The following is a 19039-nucleotide window of genomic DNA, read 5'->3' as shown; positions in this document are numbered from 1 at the left end:
TAGTAGAATGCTGGGGGATCTCATTGAAGCCTGCGGAATGCTGAAACGACTAGATAAATGGATGTGGAGAGGATATGTCTTATGGTGGGGTATCCAGAACTAGAGGGCACATCCTCAAAATTGAGGGGCGATCTTTTAGAACACAGGTTAGGAGACACTTTTTTTTCGCCAGAGAGAAGTGAATCTGTGGAATACTCTGCCACAGACTGCAGTGCAAGCCAAGTCCGTGGGTATATTTAAAGTGGAAGTTGATAGTTTTCTGATCAGTCAGGGCATCAAAGGATATGGCGAGAAGGCAGGTGTATGGGGTTGAGTGGAATCTGGGATCAGCCAAGATGGAGCAAACTTGATCGGCAGAATGGCCTAATTTTGCTCTTATGTCTTATGGTCTAAGTACTGACTATTATTATTTTGCATAGGTTTGTACTTTTTTTGATAATTGAGGTAGAAATCAGACACAATGTATTAAATGGTGTAGTAGTCACAATGAACTAAATGGTCTACTCCTGTTTATATTCTTCCAATTCTAACCATATTATGGTTATTGATCCTGGATGCACCCTATTTTGTAGATCCAAGAGCACCATTTTTGAAGATGTGCAGCTTCCAGATGATAGAAGGTGCAATTTCAATGCAGCAACGATTACAATTTAGAAAACAAAAGATATAATTTGTCACTAATTCAGCATTTTGTTCCAAAACCATACTTTTTAAAATTAAGTATTTTAAAACCATAATTCTAACAATTTTTTTTTGGTTTAATGTGTTTTGTTGCAGTACAAAACAGATTTTCATTGCACTAAACTGCACAAGCGCACAATACATGCATCAGTATAAAGTAGAAAATGTGGCACTGCAATCCATCATTTTAACAGAACAAAGGTAATTTTATATTGTGGTGAAAATATCAAAATCAAAATTAAATAAGAAACACAGAATCCAAAGAATGTGTCAGTGCTCACAATGGCATTCAAAATGCTGGAGTTGAATTTTTATCAGCTCTTCTTGTTTGAAATTATTTGCAGACCTTAAGTATTTGAGGAAGTTTTGATTTAAATTTATTCAAAATGATGGATAGGTAATACTAGGAGTTTTAATAATGGTTTCATAGTGACAGAGTTTGATGTTGAATAGATTTGATGCACCGGACTCCAGTCTTTGCCCTGATACAATTACCGAAACTGGAACCATCATGATTTGTGGCCTTAGTTATGTTTTGAGCTGTTTTGGCTGAAATTAAATACCTAGTGTCCAGCTCTCAAATCACTGATACTGATACAATTCATAAAATTTTATAACAAAATAGACTCATTTTATTACCATGACCCAGATTTTATGGAAAAATACTTGCCGGTTTCTGTGTAACTGTCAACATTTTTGCTGGTTCTGTCAGCAACTTCAGGATTTCAATGTGAATGTGTCAGTGCTAAGGTTACAATCAGCTTTCTTTTTACTGCACTTTGATGTTTAGATCTAGATGGGAAGTGCATCAAGGACATTTTGCCTTGCACTGATGAAAATAATTCAGCAGTACAGTTGGGATGGATCTCCTTTGACATTTTTACAATTATTTGAATGACTTTAAAATTCTTATGTTTAACATTTTTATTTGTTTTAATACTAAATAATTTAAAGTTGTACTTTTTAAAAAGATTCATGCTCATAATATTAATGTATCTGAATAACAGAAACATACAGAATATCTAATGTCGCTTTATGTATTTTGTGGGCATGGCTTTCTTTGACCATCTAGGGTCATCCTAATTCATTAATAAAGACCCTGCTAATGTATTGGAGCTACACATTTATATTTGGAAACTGTACCAGGCCTGAATTTTACTGGAAGCCAGTAGAGAATCACACTGCTCACAGTTAACTTCAAATTCTGGGCCTTCCTCTCCTAGCTCACCTGCACAATCAAGTATTGTCTGAAAGCCCTATGATCTGATCTGACTATAATAATTGAGGCCTAAGAAAACTTGTGAGGTTGTTTTGCTAGATTAATATGGCAATGCATTGTAACCATAAGTAAAACTGATGCTTTTGTGAATTACTTTCAAATCTGAAAGGGGGGATTTCCTGTTTAATGCAGCATGTTATGACCATATGTTCCTTACTTGAAAGGATGAGGGAAGCAAATTCAATCATAATATTTAAAGGGTAATTAGACAGGGGAATGAAAAGGGAAATTTGAAAGGCTAGGGGACAAAAGCAGGATGTTTGACAGTTCTTTTCAAAAATTATCATGTTGGCATAATTGGCTGCAATGTTATGTAAATCTGTTATTTCTATGAATTAGAATAAGAATCAGGTTTAATATCACCGGTATATGTTGTGAAATATGTTAACTTAGTGGCAGAGGTATAATACAATACATGATAATATAGAAAAAAATACATAAGTCAATATCAGTAAGTATATATTTGTATATTAAATAGTTAAATTAAAAGAGTGCTGAAACAGAAATAATATAAAAAAGTGAGGTGGTGTTCATGGGTTCAATGTCCATTTAGAAATCGGATGGCAGAGTAGAAGAAGCTGTTCCTGAATTGCTGAGTGTGTGCCTTCAGGCATCTATACCTCCTTCCTGATGGTAATAATGAGAAGAGGGCATGTCCTGGGTGGTGGGGATCCTTAATGATGGATGGCACTTTTTTAAGGCATGGCTCCTTGAAGATGTCTTGGATACAACAGAGGCTAGTACCCATGATGGAGCTGACTAATTTTACAACTTTCTGTAGCTGGAAGATCTTGATTAAGCTACTAGTTAATTGGTAATGGACATAATGAAGCATTCGCTGTTTAAGGAAATACAGATTGCATTTTATCTATTATGTTATTATTATAGTGTTGGACATTAAATGCTCAGCATTTTGATCCCATCTCAAAGTTCAAAGTAAATTTATTAACCAAGTACACGTATGTCACCGTACCCAACATTGATATTTATTTTCTTGTGGGTATTCACAGTATTTACAGACAGGCACAATAGAATCATTGAAAAACCATGGCAAAAGAAAGACAAACAACCAATGTGCAAAAGACATCAAAGTGCAAATGCAACAAGGAATAATTAATAATAATAATAACAAATAACCAATAACTATCAAGAACCTATGATGAAGAGTCCCTTAAAGTGAACCCATAGGTTGTGAGAACAGTTCAGTGCTAGGATGAATTAAGTTGAGTGAAGTTATGCCCTCTGGTTCAAGAGGGAAAACAGTTATTGAGGGGCAATGTGGGTCCTAAGTCTCCTGCAGCTCCTTCCTGATGGCAGCAGACCTGCATGGTGGGGTCCCTGATGATGGATGCTACCTTCCCTTGACAGCGCTCCGTGGAGATATCCTCAATTTTGAGGAGGGCTTTGCCCATGGTGTACTAAGCCGTATCCACTATGTCAAACCAAAAAAGGTGGAAGAAACAAGCAGGTTTATTTACTTGCAAAAGTATTTTCAGAAACCGGTATGAAAGTAGCAGGAAGTTGGTATGAGAAAAAATACAAGAGCCAGTGATGAGAATCTGATTTGTTGATTTGTGCTTGTGAGAAGAAACATCAGTAGAAAAACATCACTGCAGAAAAGCTTGTTGTGCTCGTATATATATAACTATAGTTGCTGAAAGAAAAAGGAATATATAGCAACAAGTTATGAGTTTTCAAAAGGTATCTACTAATGTTGCAAGTAATTCTAAGAGACTTTTATATTATTTTTGGTCTTACCTGACTGCTGGCCTGCCATTTAACTTAGGTCACCCTTAAGACTTTCCTTTTCATTATGCAAAAATGTTATCTGATGAGGAAAAAATGAGTATAATTCCAGTATATGGGACTATATTTCTGACAGGCAGGAGTTGTTTATGTAGTGGCTACGACAAATTGTTTATCATTAAAAGAAAATCAATATTAGTTGACATCTCATTTGGTCCCCCATGGACAAAATGAAGAATACTTTTGTGTGGAGTTAAGGAAGGTAGAGGATGGTATGCAAAAGGAAAATAAAAGACTAAAAACCTGGTTTAAAAATAAAATTCTTTGGAAATATAAATGTGAATGATGGCGTATGTTATATTCTATTTGATCCAAATGTTCTGGACTGTCTGGTAACAGTTTAAACTGATTCCAAATACATCAACGTATACTTTTAAAGAGGAGTCTTTTGATACATTTGCATTGTTGCATGGTTAAATAAGCTTTGATGCTCTTTCTAGGTAGAAATAACATTGTTTTATAATTCGACATCACATCAATACAATTTTCCAGGCATTAAATTGTCTTTTTAACTTTGACAAAAGCATAACCCATAATTTTGAATGTGTGTTTCTATGTGTTTTCTTAGCCGTCAAGAACTCCTTGTTTTGTGGCTGTGGAAAATATATAACAATATACAATGGATTTGGTTAATTGAGATACATCAGAGCCAGTACAATTTGGTCCAATTAAGCGGCTGCCTCAGTTAGACAAGCTTTATGTAAATAGTTATAAAGATAAAAATATATAAAAAAGGATAAACTAGCATTTAACTGAGTAATGAATTTATGTACTTCAATAAAATACTGAACAAATTAGAACACTACCAATGCTACTACAGTATTATAAAACCGAGTATTAGTTCCTAACAAGTATACGCTGCTGCATTCGTTTGATTGTTCTATCAACGATTGCATCCTCCAATTCTTCATTTTCATTGTAACTTTCTAGACGATTGTTGATTCCTTCAAATCTTTCATAATTTCTAATTTGTTGAAGTAGTGAAATCATTTCATTTTCATTCCTGGCCATTTCTGGTGCTTCAAGCCTGTATGTTTGAAACAATGGTGAACTATACAGTTCTGAATTATTGCTTCTTTCTCGCAAATTATCACTGCTTTTTAAACACAAGTGCTTTTTAAACACAATTAATGCTATTTAAAAGTTGTCCATGCTAAGCACAGAGTAGTGTTTAGTGACCACACAAGTGCATGCCTCTGATGTCAGTTAGAAACTGTTAGGCAACGGTCTCCTGCCCCAGTTAAGTGACCTAGTGTCCCAAATAAACAAAAGGATTCTGCCTATTTTTTTGAATAGTTTTTGTTCTTTAAGAGTTGTACTAAATAAACAGCTGCCCTGATTAACCAATGGCCCCATTAACCGAAATCCACTGTATTAGAAATTTTCTACTGTTCATTGGTATAGTTATTTTACATCAACTGCAGTGTTAATAAGAAATCCACCACATTTTTACTTCAAAATTTCTTAAACATGGTAACAAAAATTATATCTCTGCAGCTGGATCCTCCATCTTCTCCACAATCTCCATCAGCACAGGTGCACCACAGGGCTGTGTGCAGTCTCCTACTCTACTCACTTAATATTGACTATTGCGTGGCTCAATCCAGCTGCATGTGGTATTCACGTTTGCTGACCACACCACTGTTGTTGGCTGAATCAAAGGTGGTGACGAATTGGCATATAGGAGGGAGACTGAAAATCTGGTTGAATGGTTCTCATTGAACGTTTGCAAAATCAAAGGGCTGATCATTGATTACAAGAGGAAGAACCCAGATGTTCATGAGCCAGTCCTCATTAGGGGAATAGAGATGGGGAGAGTCAGTGGCTTTAAATTCCTTGGCGTTAACATATCAGAGGATCTGTCCTTGGACCAGCATATTAGTGTGCAATTTCTTTTGCGTAGATTCAAAGTCATGAAAAAAAATTGATTTTTACAGATGCACAGAGGGAAGTATCCTGACAGGTTGCATCACTGCTTGGTACAGAAACACCAATGCCGAGGAATGGAAAGGACTACAGCAGGTGGTTGGTACAGTCCAGCCCTCCACTGAGTACATTTACATGGAGCACTGCCACAAGAAAACAGCATCCATCATCAAAGACCCCCGCCATCCAGGTCATGCCCTCCTCTCCCTACTGCAATTGGGCAGGAGGTACAGGAGCCTTAGGTCCTACAGCATCAGTTTGAGGAACAGTTATTACCCTACAACCACCAGGCACCTGAACCCACGTGGATAACTTCAATCACCACTACTCTGAACTGATTCTACAACCTACAGACTCAATTTCAAGGACTCTTTATAGCTCATGTTCTCAATATTTTTTTATTTGCACCATTTGTCTTCATTTGCACATCGGTTGTTTGTCAGTTTTTGTTATGTATAGTTTTTTTTTGTAAAATCTGTTGATTTCTTTTTTTCCCTGCAAATACTTGCAAGAAAATGAATGTCAAGGTAATATATGGTCACATACTGTATATGTACTTTGATAATAAATAAACTTTGAACCACAGGAGAATTAAGGTAGTGTAGTGGTTGACACAAGGCTTTACAGTACCAGTGACCTGGGCTCAATTCCTGCCACTGCCTAAGGAGTTTGTACATTCTCCCCGTGACTGCGTGGGTTTCCTCCGGTGCTTCAGTATCCTCCCACAGTCCCAAAGATGTACTGATTTGTAGGTTAGTTGGTCATTGAAAATTGCTGGGTGGCGTGGCTCAAAGGGCTAATAGAGCCTATTCCGCATTGTCAATAAATAAAATTACAATGTTATTCAGCAATTACACATTTTGATAAATTATGATAAATATGGTGCCTTTATTTTAATAGAAACACTTGCTATGTTTAGTAAATAAATATTTATAATTCAACTCAAAATAAAAAGGTCTTACACATTGATGCAGAGATAAATCAGTATGAGCTTCCATGTACTGTAATGCTGTAATTGAAGAATCATTTGCCTGAAAACTTAATTCCATATCTTTTTCATCCAGTGTTATGCATATTGGCCTTCATCAATCAGGACATTGAACATAGGAACTGGGACGTTGTATTGCAGTTGTACAAGACGTTGCTGGGAATGCACTTAGAGTACTGTGTACAGTTTTTGGTGGCCCTGTTTAGGAAAGACAGCATTAAGTTGAGAAAAGCACAGAGAAGATGTGAGGATGCTTCCAAGACTCAGGGACTTGAGTTAAAGGGACAGGTTGGGGTAGGACTTTATTCTCTGGAGTGTAAGATGCTGAGCGGTGACCCTGGTGTCATGAGCGCATAGGTAGGGTGAACACACATAGAACCCAGTGAAGAGAACAAAATTCTGGTATAATTGTTAAGTGTACAAAATAGGATAATTAAGGTTTGCAACATATTGGATATATCTTATTTTCTTTGTTGCAGAAGTTTTCAATATATGTTGAGCTTTACAGAACTTAGAAATTGTATACATTTTCTGTTTTTTGAACTTAATTGAAAAGAGAATTATGTTGTACTGCATATGCAACCTGCCGCTTCACAGAACTTTTAGATTCCTTTTCGCACTAAATTAAGGAAAAATATTAATGGCTTGCCCTATTTAGGTACAATTTGGCAAACCTGCTATCAGCAGCAAGAAGCATAAACCACAGGTGGCATACAAGATAAGTATCTAGCCTTCCAACAGCAACATGCCGCCCAAGGTGGCAGCAGTTATAACACAAAACTTCACTCCATTGCAGGGCTGAAAAAACTCATAAAATGTCTGAAAATCTGCCCAAGCTTAACCATTAGTAAGTCTGCAATAAAACCCGTTTATCTTATTTCCAAATTTATATTGATTATTCTTTAATGATTTTAAACTTGCATGGAATTGAACATCAATTACTAGAAGTTATTTTCAAATTAATACAGTTTAAAACTGAATGCAAGGATATTTACTCATTTCAATAATTCCAGCATTTTTTCTCATGTATCACTGCACTCAGCCGTATGTTTCCTCCTTCTGGTATCTGTATCAGATTTTCTTTCCCTTACACATGTAGAATTACTTTAATATAGATGTACAAATTAAACCTTATCTCCTTCATGCTAGAATTGTTAATTACAGTATATTCAGAAGATAACATCTTCGCTATTCAATTGATATTTATTAGTCAGTAGTATTCTACATACAACTCCTACAATTAATGGGAGTTTAATAAAAAGTTATTTCTACAAAGTTTTAACAGGCAAGTCAGAGACATTAATCAACATCTTGTATGTGTTTTATAGAATCTAATATTTTGGCAAACTTGTTAATCTGCAGTTTGAAGTTGTATTTCTGTTTCAACTCTTACAGTGCCTCTATGTTTTTATCAGTATTAATGAAGTAATTAATAATAATACATCTTGCCTTAGCAGAATGTTACCATTGCAAACCTATTTGAGTTAATTACATGCAGCCTAAATGGAAATTTGTATTTTATCCAACTCTTGTTTGCTTTGGTTTTCAGGAAAGTTGGAATTCTAGATGACTAGGTCCTTCGTTTGAAGTAGCTAGGATCTTTTACATTTTAAAATGTTGAGCTTGGGGAGTGAGGGACGGTGGGGGAAGAACCATGCCTTTTTTCTTGCTTATACATAATTTGAGTTTCAAGCCTATCTGTGGGAAATGGTGGACCTTCAGATGGATGAGGCTCTTTAAGAATCTGACATGGATTTGAAGATTTACAGAATACAACTTGCCCTTCATATTTGTTTTTTCATTCTATAAATTTCAGTTCTCCTAAATATATGTGTAAGTTCTCATGATTTGTAAATTCCTCTCCATTCTCCCACACTGCACTATTGATGTCAAGAAATTTGCCTTTTGTGGAAGCAATAATGGGTTTAAATACACATGCGTGGTTGGCTGGAATAAGTGCAATTTTAGTTTAATGATAAGAATATAGCATGAAAGATATTTAATGTTATTAATCACCTTGTGTACCAGGCATGAGAACTATTGTTTTGTTCTTTGTGTCAACCATTGCTATAGAATCAAATGAGGGATTCAAAAATGGAAATGCATTTTGCCTACCAATAAATATCTGTGGCATACAAATGCAGTAACTTAAAATAATTCTTTCAAAACCTCTCAGTTGTTCAACTTTCTTGAAATGGACCATCTAGACTGAAAAATTTAGACTTTTGTTTGGTGCAAAAGTCGAGAAGGATAGTTGATTTATAAATTCATTCGAAGTTTCTTGATGGATAGACAGACTGAGGAGAATGTTAGTGAATCAAGCAGGCTCCTGGGACTGGGAATTAGATTGCCTTATATTTTGAGTTCCTTACTTTGGCTTCTCATATTTATGTCTTACCACTGTTTTTATCATGTATTCTCAGTGGGGTTGCTTATAAATCAGAGGGTTTTCATCATATTGGAGATGGCAGTAACTTTTGGAGTAATTTATATTTAATAGAGTATATTTCTTCATGGTCTTTAAAGGCTTAGAACGAGAAAGATCATGACTCTTGTATTGAAAGGTCAATGCTGCATCTGCCTACAGGCCTTCTATAGTATTTACTAAAAATGATGTTCCAGTGAAGCATCATGTAAGCTCGAGGAAAAGCACTTTCACCTTCTCTCTAAGTTTATTGGACCCTCTGATGAATATTGAATTTATTCATTTACGGTAAATATTCTTCTTTTATTAACACTCTTCCAAACAAACCAGTTATCATTTGGCAGTGAATGAAAGATATCTCTTGGACAACTTTGATTTCTACCCCATTCAAAACCTTCTCTTTGTTCTCTTCATTTCTCTCCATCACTGCAAATTAAAACATGCTGATTTTTTTCAGTTTCACCGCTCATTAATCTTAAATACTCTGTTTCTTTGTCTACAGTTGCTGCCTGACCCACTGAATATCTCTAGCATTTTTGTAACTGTTTTAGAATTGCTGGATTCGGTAAGAAATCCATTAGGTTTATAATATTTAGCTAACAAGTCATAAAAGCTTATGCAGATATTAGTTCTGATTACTTTTGGACATCATTTCCATGTTTCAGAAGTCATTGAAGGAAGGGAAACTTGTTTTTTTTTCTGAAGAACTGACCCTCCATGCGTTGTGATGACTGAAATATGGCATGCAAGCAGATTGCCTGGAAGTTAATTAGTCCTGCAAACTCCTCTGATGAAGGGTTCAAAATCAGAATCATTGGCAGTTCTCCTTTCTCTAATGTTGCTGGACTTCTGAGTGCTTCCAGCAATTTCTACTTTCATTTCAGATTCTCAACACCTAAATTTTAAAATTTTCAAATTGCATAAACCTTCGTGCACTAGTCCAAAGAGTAATTGCCCTTACATATATGAAGTGTCACCTACAGTAAATGTAGTCTGTCACTTCCTGGACCTTCAGAAAGCCTACATTTTATACAAATCTACATTCCCACTCTGATAATCTTTGCTCAAGCAAAATGAGGCAAAATAATTTATTTTCCTTCAGTAACGAATTTTACCTACTTGCCTCATACTGTAAAGTGCAATAAACTAGGATGTAGGGTATATTTCAGCATCTGCAGCCTGGAACAATCGAGAGGTGAGGAGATCCTGTGACCACGGACTTGACCTCCAAGGACAAGAGAGAACTTCAAAATATTCACTGCATGCTGACAGATTTTAATGTAGATAATGCTATTTCCAGTCTTCAAAATACCATTTATGGTTGTTAGGTATTCAGATGTTTCACTTATTTTTATATCTCTGCAATTTTAGCCCAACTTACCTGCTGAGTATTGTGCTGGTTAAAGGTTAAAACTACTGTCATTTTAAATTATCGTATTTTATCATTTTAACTTCAGGGATTCTGAAAGCATGCGGGTTGGGCCTTATTTAAAAATCATGATGCAGAGCTGCATCATAACGTGAGTTTAACTTAAACTTCTAGAAGTACTGCACAATCATAAAAGCACCAGTGAAACTTGCATGAGCAGAAGTCAGAAGAGGCTGAACTGATTTTTTTTATTTTGAAGGAAATGTTGGAACAAAAGGGGCAGGAATGGTTCAGTGATTCAATTTAATATCAGAGAATGCATACAGTATACAACCTGAAATCCTTACTCTTCACAGACACCCATGAAACAAAAGAAAACCCTCAAAGAACGACAGAAAGCATTAGACCCCAAAAGCAGCAGCAAAAGCATCAACCCACCCTTCCCCCCCCCCTTGCTCCAGCAAAAGGATCAACTCCCACCACCCAGCATGCAAGCAATAGCAAAGCTCCCCAGGAACTATGATCCAGAGTCCATCAAAAAACTACTGTCTATCCCAACACTTGACATCTCAGACAGGCTCTCCATCTCAATAATGAGGGAGAGAGAGATATTGCTTTTGCAACAGCGAGAGGGAGACCAGCAGCTCGCTGTTTCAATGTTAAAATCTGTGGCATCACTTATTTCGAGTGCAGCGTACCCTACTGTCCCGATATTCTGAACTCCCGCAACGTTTCAGTCAGTGACACCGGCGAGGAATCAGGTCATCCACAGGACAGCACCTGCAGATCCCAAAATGCAGGCGAGCTCCAAGAACGTAAACCCACCATCGTGAAGAACTGCAGTTTGAGTGGAGCTGTAGATCACGGATTCCAACGGGATACCAGCCACCTTGAAAAGGAAAGAGAGGACATTAAAAAGTGAAGAAATTAAACTATTTCATGGACAAACTGAAAGAAGTCATCCAGGTATACCAAAATCTCTGGCGCCATCTCTGGAATGTTCCTCCAGATCCCTCAAAGAATATTTCAACCTCTTCAATTTTAGCTTTTCCTATTATTCCACTGACTGGTAGCAGCTCTGTAGTACACACAACACATCTGACGCTGTCTCCTGTCAAAGTAGGACTGTCTTTTTCAGTTCCTATTGACGTCCAGCTCTTGGCACAATTCCCGTCCAACATTGACATCATTCCCTTAAATTTTAGTCATAGAATATTTAACTAAGGTTCAAAAATGATAAAATATAGTCGAAGGTTCATGCCAAGAAGCTTATGGTCTACTCCTACCCATTCTGTTTACAGTAGCTCATCCTTACAAAATCATAACTGATGCCATACTGTCTGGATCATAAAGATCTGCTTTAAAGCTATTCTACGTTAGTGAATATTTGTGCCAATTGTAATAAACATCATCCCATGTTTCTAGAAAAGGAAATCTAAATAAAAGATTATAAGTGATGTTAGGAAGTGGGTGAGGCAGATACGTTAACATTTAAAAGGTGCATGGATAGGAAAGGTTTAGAGGGATAGGGAGCCAAATGCAGGCAAATGGAACTAGTTTAGACTGGAATTTTGCTAGATATGGACCAGTTGGCAGAAGGGTCATTGTCATGTTACATAGCTCTACAACATTATGATCCTAAACACTGTTACCAGTGTGTCTAAATGTTTTTATGGATATCTTCACATTTGCAGATATCTATAGAGGCACCTGATTAACAGCTTTCTCCTCTGCTTGAGAGTATATTCAATCATATAATTTTGTTAAACAATCACCAGAATGTATATGCTATGAAATTGATTTCTTTAAGTGCTAGTTCACAAGAATTAATTATGCTTGTATATGAAATAACTTTGAAAATGGGATATACTATTTCTAGAACCAATTGAAGCCGAGTCATTCATGGCAGTTAAGAGTTGAATACTTGAGGAAAGAAGTATAACAATGAAAGAGATGCTTAATAGCCAACAGCTTGCATGTGCAGTTAGTATGAACAGAGGCATATTTGGCTGAATGCCAGCCTTCCAGGTTAATTTAAATGATATTTTAGAAGTCTTTACTGTTTTGACAGTAGTGTTAATCCATTTATTTTAAAAGGATTAATGCTGCAATTGAAGTAAGAGGCAAAGGAATTTATAATAAATTCATTTGTGTCAACATTCAAAGAGTCTGATCTCAAAGCATATGCTTTAACTGAAGATTGTATTTCTGTTTCACTGTGCATTCCACGGTCTCTCCATTTCCAGCTGTAAGGAAAACGTCTGATGACTTGTTGGTTGTCTGGTAATGTTGCACACACGGTACTTTCTCCTCATTGGTCCACAGTGAGTTACTTTAACTTTCAGTCCCTTTACTGTATTTCTTTGGTACAGAACCATATTGACCAAGAAAAGAATATCCTTGATCCCTAGCGCTAAGTTCATTCATTTTAAATTGGTAGAACTGCTGTCACCTTAGTGCTTCTGAGCTAGGCAAAAGTTCTTTTCTCTGCTGAATATCTGTTATACATCCTGCAAAGTACACCTGGGAAAAGATCAGAATTGCTTTGGGTGTGGGGCCCATTGACATAAATAAGTATCCAGATGCATACTTAAAAGTTGGTCACTTGTGAGCTATTAAAAAGTTGTCAAACAGAATCCAATGTATTTACCTTCAGCAAAGCATGGAAAAAGTTAAAGTGCCATTTTTACTATTTATTTCATTTTATTAGCTACAATTAACAGCATGAATGAACTGAACATTCTGGTCTTTGATCTGCAACCTAGATGTCTGCTTCAATAGCATCCTACCTTCCCTTTTGGCCACACAAGTGGAAGTCTAAAACTTCCTAAGGTGTGAAGTCATACTTGTCAGTTATGTCTGATAATAAGGGATAGAGATATTTAATGTGGTTTGATAGTTAAATATCAGACACTTTAATTTGTTTGCAGATGATGTGGATGATTATTATGCATAGTAATCACATACTTTATATTTTGCAGTTAAAGCAAACTTAGAATTTTTAACGGAGTACCAATAATTCTCCTCTTCTATAAGGATATCTCTAAGCACAGGAGATGGACATTGTTTGAAATTTAACCCAAAGCTGGAGATATTTTATTGTGCCATAAAAAAGAACAAAATCAGACCAATTCGTGCAAAGTGCTGTCATTTTGCTGATCAGTGAAAATTAGACCATCAGGAATTTGTACTGTTTCTGCATGTCTGGCATCTTGGTTGTTTTTTGGGATGTGGTTCTTTGCTTCTATTACTGGAAAGTCTACTAAAGGGTGACAAAAATATTTTACACGTACATAGTAGAAGTTTCTTTTCAAAAAGACAAAGCAAGATTTTGAATGATTAGTTTATCCTAATGTCATAAAAGAACAGCATACTGATGATATATGTACAAACCAGCTGGCATTGCAATTGTAATTATAGGACACCATGCTACAGTAATGAGTTTTTCACTGCATAATCTGTTGCTGTCATTCACTTTCCATTATGCAGAGTAACTCAAATTTCAATTTCCAATGAGTGCTTCAGTCAATATGCTGTTAAACATAGCCTTATCTCCACTGAGATGTCACGTTTTTAATAATGCATGATTCAAGGTGCTGCTTAATGTACAACTAAGAACCAATATTAAGAGTTTTTGAAATTGATGATTATTTGGAGGCAGTAGTGTACATAACTATTGCTGATGGTTTATTTTAATATCCATTTCTTTCTTACCGTATTTTTCTGCTTCTGATCATACTGAAATAATCATTGTGTTGAGAATCTAAAGACAATTATAAGTGAAAAATAATAAAATTTTAGCAACCTTCATGCTTCCACTTCTTCATACTCTCTCTGTTCCTCTGAGCGACATCACGTCCTTGTCATTCCCCCGCTCCCACAACACCCCAGAAAACCGTACCCACTATTTGAGAGAGTTCAGATGGTAATCGAGGTTCACAAATATCTATTTAGCAATTGTTATTTTCCCCACCTGCATGGCAGTCCAGGTGATAAATATTTCAGTGGCATTTAAATAAGATGAAAAAGTTAAAAATAATCTCTTATGGTCTTTGTGAATTAACTTCTTTAAATTTTCTCACAAGAAACTAAATCTAAACTGAAATTCACCGAGTAATGGCATTGTGAAATAAATCTGCAGATAACAGGCAAGGAAAGTAAAAGAACAGAAACTGTCGGAATGCATGTTTTATTTTTATTTTCTGAAAATGTACATTGAAATGTCATGCGCTGTCTATTTAATCTTATTTTGCCAAGATGTACTGTAGTTTGGTGAATTGGAATAAATATATGCAATACCTCAAAGAAGAGTAAATGATGTGCAATTGTTTTTATTTTAAGACAGTGATACAAGTGGGACAGGTTGTTTTCGTGTAGAGTTCCTATTCAGTGTAAATTGTCACCTGTATCAGGCCAGTAATTCAATTTTCCATTATTATTGGGATCGAACGCAAAGGCACTATTTCTAAGTTATTAAATGGCCCAACTTTTTTAGGCAATTCAGTAAGTCCTCACCCAGTAATTACTAGTGCATTTGGTCCTCAGGCAGTTTTAATTAACTCCTCACTCTTTGATAAAGTGTAACCATCTTAGTAATGAGATTTTGCAAGCAATTCTGAAGAAGTACAAAAGCAGTTGCTGAGTAAAGAATTTTGTTCTTTATAAACGTGTTAGTTTTCCTTAATCAGTGTGGGCACGTTACCAAGTGGTTAAGGCATTCGGCTAGCGATCTGAAAGTTCTGAGTTCAAGCCCCAGCCGAGGTAGCGTGTCGTGTCCTTGAGCAAGGCACTTAATCACACAGTGCTCTGCGATGACACTGGTGCTAAGCTGTATGGGTCCTAATGCCCTTCCCTCGGACAACATCAGTGTCGTGGAGAGGGGAGACTTGCAGCATGGGCAACTGCTGGTCTTCCATACAACCTTGCCCAGGCCTGCGCCCTGGAGAGTGAAGACTTTCCAGGCGCAGATCCATGGTCTTGCAAGACTAACAGATGTCTTTCAGTTTTCCTTAATGCCTGCATGGCACAGTATGGTACAACCCCCTCAAGCAAAGCGAGATAGAGTTTCACAAACAACAGGAATTCTGCAGATGCTGGAAATTCAAGCAACACACATAAAAGTTGCTGGTGAACGCAGCAGTCCTGACGAAGGGTCTCGGCCTGAAACGTCGTCTGCACCTCTTCCTAGAGATGCTGCCTGGCCTGCTGCGTTCACCACCAACTTTTATGTGTGTTGCTAGAGTTTCACAAGACAAGTTAAGCCAGCTTCACCATAAATTAAAGAAATTGCTAGAGCAGATCTCATCCATGGAGATAATGCTGAGAACTGGCTTCAGAAAAATCATGAAACTTGTCTGTTGGTGGCAATTCTCAACCCAACTAACAACCCTGAAATATGACACTCAAGTCCACCCGATTGCAAATATGTGACACCCACTTCTCCCACTGGTGATAACTGAACCTTCATTATTCTGCTTCTCAACATTCAGGATGCTGGTGGTGTTTGGGGCAGCAATGAAGGTCGTCGATCTCTGACGGTGTTCAGGGCTTCCTTCATCATGCCAGCAGCTTCCCCTTGGTTTTCACTGCTGTCAGTCATGCAAGTCCTGGGAGGAGACTCGGTAATACCAGCACGCTCAGATGTAGAAGGAATTTTCATTGCTGGTTCCGTAACTAATTTGTTTTACCAGTTGGGGTTGTTAGCCCTGAACTGAACCCCTGAACCTGGAGGACCAGTGGACCACTCTTAGTCTGGCCTCTACCCTTTGCATGGATGACCCTACCAAGAGCCAAAGCATAAAGCCTTGACTGCAGACAAAATAGCTTTTTGGGTCGTTGAGGCACGCAAGCCTCCAAACCCTACAGCAAGATTGTGGTCCCCTTAGAGGACCAATCCTAAATTTACCTTTTTTTTTGTGTAGGTCTAGTTACAGCATGCATTAGTTTCCTCACATTATTGCATTTCCAATTAAGCAGGCTGCTTTGTCCTGACTGGAATGTATAGTTGAAGGTGTAAGGCCAAGTTTCAATGCCAGTTTTAATAATTTATTAAATACTTAAACACAGCTTAAGGTAGAAATTGATATACTGTAAACTTAAAAAGAACTTAATTTTTAATATCAATATATTCATACATTGGTTCGAAAACTTTCTTTTAAATCCTTGAAATGTTGAAATTATTATTCTGATGGAATTAGTCTCTACACATAAATAATTTTTCAGGGCCAGAGATTGTTGAGCAGTAGCTATGGCTCCAAATTGATATGAATTGATGTCAGCAGTTATTGATTCTGAATATCCCAGGGTGAGGATAATGGCAACTTTGAAGCATCTCAACAATTGGCCAATGAATTAATATAGTTTTATGAAAGGAAAAAATTTACAGCTATATTATATTCTTTCTTGATATTATAACTTTTTAAAATTGTGTACTAAGACTTGTAATGTTAACCAAACAATTAACACACACAAAATGCTGGAGAAACTCAGCAGGCCAGGCAGCATCTATCGAAAAGAGTAAACAGTAGATGTTTTGGGCCAAGACACTTCATCAGGACTGGAGAAAAAAGATGAGAAGTCTGAATCTCGGCCCATCGACTGTTTACTCTTTTCCATAGATGCTGCCTAACCTGCTGAGTTCCTCTAGCATTTTGTGTATGTTGCTTGGATTTCCAGCATCTGCAGATTTTCTCACATTGGTGATTTAACTAAAGAATTTCTGTTTTTGCGAATATAGTTTTTTTTTAAATTCAACAAGGCTTACTGTGGTGCTGCATTTCCTGCAGTTGATTTAATGTCAAAGTTTAGTGTAAAATTTACCACAGATAGCCTTGACATTCTTTTTCCTGCAGGCATATTCAGCAAATTTATGGACAGTAACCGTAAGCAGGATCAATGAACAACAAACAATGCAAATATAAATAAATAGCAGTAAGTAATGAGCGTGAAATAACAAGATAAAGAGTCCTTAAAGTGAGACCATTAGTCTTTGATTAATTGCACATTTCATATGAAATCTCAGTACTTAAACTCAGCTCTGCCAAGTTTACACAATATATTCCTTAACAGTTTTATGTTCCATATTCCTCAAATTATTTATACTTTGTTTATCAATCACAGTATACGTATAGCAGCTAGTTTTTTGGTGGTGGACTATATTAAACTGTACATAGAACATAGAAGAGTACAGCACAGGAACAGGCCATTTGGCCCTCAGTGTTGTGCCGAACCAGCTAAAAAGCAAAACAAAAACACCCAAACACTAATCTCTCCTATCTACACCATGTGCATATCCCTCCATCTTCCTTATCTCAATGTGACTACCCAAACATCTCTTAAAAGCCTCTAATGTACTTGCCCCTACCACCATACCAGGCAGTGCGTTCAAGGCATCTGGGTAAAAAAACTTATCCCTCACATTCCCCTTGAATCTAAATTAATCTAATTTACTCACTCCACCCTAGCTGTATGGGGATATTATTTCCTCTATTTTACTAATCCTTCTAAATCTGCCTAATCTTGCTGTTACCAAATGGTTCCCTTTCTGATTGGATTATATAACCTTATTGTATGGTGGCCACTAGTCCCGTAAAGCTCACTTACTTTTAACTTAACCAACAGAACTGTATAATTACTCATAAAATATTCAGATATATGTATCCATACTGACCTAGCAAGCACTGAAAACTAGGAAGATGGACAAGCAATTTTTATTTTGAAATGGACCTAACAATGACTGCCTGCAATATCTAATTCTGTTTTTGAATGGTTTACAGAATGCCTGCCAATGAGAAACAAGCTATTATTTCAATTTAGGTTCAATGCTTGTTGCAATACTAATACATGGGCAAGAAAAGTAATTGTAACAGGACAGAAGGATATTGTGCTATTACGATTTTGTCACATACCCCGTGACGGGTTAAAGATCCAGCAGAAATAGAAAGCACTTTGGAGTCCAGTATTGCTATTAACTAATGGTATTTATTAGTAACTACACAATACAGTAATATAAATGCAGATAAATCAAACAGGTTAGCAATGATTATATAAGTGTGGAAATATTTGAAAATCAAGCTTCTTCAAGTCTAGGAGTAAATAGATAGTCTTACAATGATGAGTAAAGTTTAGTTCAGTTCATGGTATTGAGTTAAGTAGTGATGGAGAGAGAGAGAGGGGGAGATTTGAGTCTTCAGGTGAGCTGCTGCCGTCGATCTTCTCATTGTCCTCCGAAATCATTTAGAAGTCACCAACTGTGACCACAACAAAGGGGACTGTTCTTCTGTGGTGGAATTATCAACCCAGGCGAGGCTTGGACACACGACTAACTCCCCACCGGTCACACCCTTTTCATACTGCGAGAGCCACCGATTGATCTGCCTGATCGATCCTCCAAAACCCATCTTTTCTGTGTGCACAACAAAGCTCATTCAGTATCCAAAACCATGTGTCTGTCGGTCTAACATCTGAACTTCTATTTATCTCACCGTGTTGAACACCAGCTGTCCATCAAGCAGCTCCTCCCTTCTCTCTCCGTAAGAACTTAGAAACTGCCAGTGTCCTTGCAGA

At 36.8% G+C, this 19039-nt stretch overlaps 1 protein-coding gene across 2 annotated transcripts in view; it reads left to right on the top strand.

Annotated features, from left to right (window-relative positions):
* Positions 1-19039, top strand: part of kcnd2 (potassium voltage-gated channel, Shal-related subfamily, member 2) — a 395726-nt gene that overhangs the window by 234584 nt on the left and 142103 nt on the right. The gene's annotated exons all lie outside the window — the stretch shown is intronic.

Source organism: Mobula hypostoma, chromosome 9 (genome assembly GCF_963921235.1).
Source record: "Mobula hypostoma chromosome 9, sMobHyp1.1, whole genome shotgun sequence".
NCBI classification, from domain to species: Eukaryota; Metazoa; Chordata; class Chondrichthyes; order Myliobatiformes; family Myliobatidae; genus Mobula; species Mobula hypostoma.
The sequence above is the reverse complement of the archived record's forward strand: the minus strand, read 5'-3'. Positions and strand labels throughout refer to the sequence as shown.